This window comes from Somniosus microcephalus, unplaced genomic scaffold (genome assembly GCF_052327205.1).
Source record: "Somniosus microcephalus isolate GS21.2 unplaced genomic scaffold, FLI_Smic_1.0 unresolved_chr4, whole genome shotgun sequence".
Classification (NCBI taxonomy): Eukaryota; Metazoa; Chordata; class Chondrichthyes; order Squaliformes; family Somniosidae; genus Somniosus; species Somniosus microcephalus.
In genome coordinates, this window is record NW_028225182.1 from 26,896,115 (window position 1) to 26,899,051 (window position 2,937).

The following is a 2,937-nucleotide window of genomic DNA, read 5'->3' on the forward strand; positions in this document are numbered from 1 at the left end:
GATATATTTCTTGAGGCTAAAGGGATCAAGGGATATGGGGAGAAGGCAGGGACAGGGTACTGAATTTGGATGATCAGCCATGATCTCGTTGAATGGCGGAGCAGGCTCGAAGGGCCGAATGCCCTACTCCTGCTCCTATCTTCTATGTTTCTATGATTTTGAACACCTCGGCATGGTGGCATAGTGGTTAGCACTGTTGCCTCACAGCGCCAGGGACCCGGGTTCAAATCCGGCCTCGGGTGACTGTCAGTGTGGTGTTTGCACATTCTCCCCGTGTTTGCATGGGTTTCCTCCGGGTGCTCCGGTTTCCTCCCACATTCCATAGATGTGCGGGTTAGGTTGATTGGCCATGATAAAAATTGGCCCTTAGTGTTAGGGGGGATTAAATACGTGGGGTTACGGGGTTACGGGGATAGGGCTTGGGTGGGATGGCTGTCAGTGTAGGGACCGGGTGCTAGGGTTTGGATGATCAGCCATGGTCTCATTGAATGGCGGAGCAGGCTCGAAGGGCCGAATGGCCTACTCCTGCTCCTATCTTCTATCTATCAAATCTCCTCTTAACCTTCTCTGCTCTAAGGAGAACAACCCCAGCTTCTCTAGTCTATCCACGTAACTGAAGTCCCTCATCCCTGGAACCATTCTTGTAAATCTTTTCTGCACCCTCTCTGAGGCCTTCACATCGTTCATAAAGTGCAGTGCCCAGAATTAGACACAATACTCCAGTTGAGGCCAAACCAGTGTTTTATAAAGGTTCATCATAACTTCCTTGCTTTTGTACTCCATGCCTCTATTTATAAAGCCCAGGATCCCGTATGCTTTTTTAACCACTTTCTCAACCTGCCCTGCCACCTTCAATGATTTGTGCACACATACCCCCAGGTCTCTCTGTTCATGCACCCACTTTAGAATTGTACCCTTTAGTTTATATTGCCTCTCCTCAATCTTCCTACCAAAATGTATCAGTTCGCACTTCTCTGCGTTAAATTTCATCTCCCACGTGTCCGCCCATTCCACCAGCATGTCTATGTCCTCTTGAAGTCTATCACTATCCTCCTCACTGTTCACTTTACTTCCAAGTTTTGTGTCATCTACAAATTTTGAAATAGTGTCCTGTACACCCAAGTCTAAATCATTAATATATATCAAGAAAAGCAGTAGTCCTAGTACTGACCCCTGGGGAACACCACGATGTACCTTCCTCCAGTTCGAAAAACAACCGTTCACCACTACTCTCTGTTTTCTGTCACTTAGCCAATTTCATATCCATGCTGCCACTGTCCCTTTTATTCCATGGGCTTCAACTTTGCCGGCAAGCCTATTATGTGGCACTTGTCGAACGCCTTTTGGAAATCCATGTACACCATGTCAACCTTCATTAATGAACCCTCTCTGTTACCTCATCAAAAAACTTGATCAGAATCAGAGCGGCCGGGCCCGGCGGACGTGCGGCCAGGGCCTCGGCACCAGGAAACCCAGGGTGCAGCGCCTCCCCCATCCGAGCCGCCGCTCCCTGGTTTCTTCAGCCGGTTCCACCGATTCTGACTTGGGAAAAGGACAGGAGCCAGGCTCCCAGAATGGCCCGCGGCCCCGGGGAGCATGCGCACTCTCAGCGGGTAAATCAGTGCATTGGATAGAGTGGTTTCTGGGCGTGGGGAATTGTGGGTGCTGCGGCCGCCATTAGTCAGCAGCTGTCGGGAAGAGTTTTATTGCAGGCTGATGGAAGGTAGGTCCCTGGCCGCCTGTGTAGGTCTTTTTGTTGCTTCAGTTTGAGCTGGAGTGGAGATGGAGGAGAAGCTGCTGGGTTTAACCCCCAGTACTTCTGAGTCCAGGAGGACCCACCAATTTCCAATGTGAGACTGTCAAGGGAGGTGGATTCTAGGGGAGATTAGGTTGTTACACAGACACTGTCCGCACAATGTAAAAGAGTATTGTTTTAGGAACATGTATTTCTGTAGAGGCTTTTAATCCAGTTTACATCTGCAGATTTGTTTTAATTCATTCTTGGGATGTGGGCGTCGCTCGCAAGACCAGAATATGTTGCCAATCCCCATCTTCCCGTTGAGAAGGTGATGGTGGGCCGCCTTCTTGAACCGCTGCAGTCCGTGTGGTGAAGGTACTCCCACAATGCTGTTGTGTAAGGAGTTCCAGGATTTTCACCCAGTGATGATGTAGCAACGGCGATATATGTCCAAGTCAGGATGGTGTGTGACTGGGAGAACTTGGAGGTGATGGTGCTCCCATGCACCTTCTGCCTTTGTCCTTCTAGGTGCTGGAGGTTGTGGGTTTTGGAGGTTCTGTCAAAGTTCTGGTCGAGTTGCAGATGTATAAAGTCCATCTCCTTTGCCCCCTCCCACTCCCACCTCTCTCTCTCTCTCTCTCTCTCTCCTCCCATAGAGGCCAGAGGCCCGGACCAGGTGGCAGATTCCCTTCACCGAGGGACATTAGTGAACCAGTGGGATTTTATGTCAATCCGGCAGCTTTCATGGTCACTTTTTTCTAGTGCCGGCCCCACAAATGACCAGATTCATTGAGCTCAATTTCACAACCTGCCTCTTTAGTAGGTTCTCTCTCACGCTCCCTGTTTTAAATTCATTTTACAGGGCATTAGAAGGGGAGGATTTGCAGATGCGAAACTCAAACCAAACATCACGTCAAGATCTGACAGTCACTCAATTCATCAGGAACTGAATATCATCGGCCTTTGAATATGGAAGCAAAAAGCACCATTCACAGTGGGGAGAAACTGTACACGTGTTCTGTGTGTGGACGAGGCTTCAGCCAATCATCTGGCCTATCAAGACACAAGCGCATTCACACTGGGGAGAGGCCGTTCACCTGCTCTGAGTGTGGGAAGGGATTCACTAATTCATCCAACCTGCTGAATCACCAGCGAGTTCACACTGGGGAGAGGCGGTTCACCTGCTCTGAGTGTGGGAA